This window comes from Pristiophorus japonicus, chromosome 3 (genome assembly GCF_044704955.1).
Source record: "Pristiophorus japonicus isolate sPriJap1 chromosome 3, sPriJap1.hap1, whole genome shotgun sequence".
Lineage (NCBI taxonomy): Eukaryota > Metazoa > Chordata > Chondrichthyes > Pristiophoridae > Pristiophorus > Pristiophorus japonicus.
In genome coordinates, this window is record NC_091979.1 from 300,165,199 (window position 1) to 300,166,615 (window position 1,417).

Here is a 1,417-nt window from a genome sequence, read left to right on the forward strand (position 1 = left end):
ACCCTTCAATGTTGTATCCGTACCTGTACTCCTTATCCGTTCATTTACTCTCACTACTTTCTTCATTCTGCAGGGCTGTTTGAACAACCTTTCTTTCTATAGATGCAGGAAGAATGTTCCTGATGTTGGGGACGTCCAGAACCAGGGGTCATGCTCCATGGATAAGGGGGGTAAGCCATTTAGGACCGAGATGAGGAGAAACTTCTTCACCCAGAGAATTGTGAATCTGTGGAATTATCTACCACAGAAAGTTGTTGAGTCCAGTTCGTTGGATATATTCAAAAGGGAGTTAGATGTGGCTCTTACGGCTAAAGGGATTAGGGGGTATGGATAGAAGGCAGGAATGGAGTACTGAAGTTGCATGATTAGTCATGATCATATTGAATAGTGGTACAGGCTCGAAGGGTCGAATGGCCTGCTCCTGCACCTATTTTCTATGTTTCTTTGTTTCTATATATAAATGATTTAAGATAATTGGCAAAAGTACCAGGGGGAGAATAGAATTTATTTTACGCAGCGAGTTGTGATCTGGAACGCACTGCCTGAAAGGGTGCTGGAAGCAGAATCAATAGTAACTTTCAAAAAGGAATTGGATAGTTACTTGAAAGGAACTATTACAGAGCTATGGAAAAAGAGCACGGGAATGGGACTAATTGGATAGTTCTTCTAAGTTACAGGCACAATGGAACGATTTGTCGCCTTCTGTGCTGTAATATTCTATGATTCGTTCACGATCTCATCGCTCGGTAGGGTTTCATTATCCCTTTAACAGAATGTTCTGTAATATTTTACTACAGACAGATTGTGAATTCATTGGACTATCGTTCCTTGATTTCTAGCTTCTTGCTGTTAGAAACATAGAAACATAGAAAATAGGTGCAGGAGTAGGCCATTCGGCCCTTCTAGCCTGCACCACCATTCAATGAGTTCATGGCTGAACATTCAACTTCAGTACCCCATTCCTGCTTTCTCGCCATACCCCTTGATTCCCTCTAGCAGTAAGGACCTCATCTAACTCCTTTATAGAAAAAAATGCTGAGAATCGTAGTCGGCAGGATTCGAACCTGCACGGGAAAATCCCAATGGATTTCTAGTCCATCGCCTTAACCACTCGGCCACGACTACTGTTGTGCAATATGTTCTGGTGTTACAACAACAACTTGTATTTATAAAGCACCTTTAACGTAGTGAATCATCCCAAGGCGCTTCACAGGACTGTCATAAGACAAAAACATTTGATACAGGGATGCATTTATCTTTGACTAAGGAATCAGATTGTAGAAAAAAAATGTAGTACTGCGGGAGTACTACACTGCCAGAGGTACTTCTTTTGGATGAGACGTTAAACCCAGGCCCCGTCTGCTCTCTCAAATGGACGCAAAGGATCCCATGGCACGTTTTGTAAAAAAGCAAGGGA

The 1,417-nt window shown here is 42.1% G+C and overlaps 1 non-coding gene across 1 annotated transcript; it reads right to left on the bottom strand.

The window, feature by feature from the left end:
- Positions 1–1,043: 1,043 nt before the first annotated feature.
- On the bottom strand, positions 1,044–1,125 carry trnas-aga (transfer RNA serine (anticodon AGA)). The gene has a single exon. It is a non-coding gene; the product is annotated as a tRNA-Ser (tRNA).
- Positions 1,126–1,417: the final 292 nt, after the last annotated feature.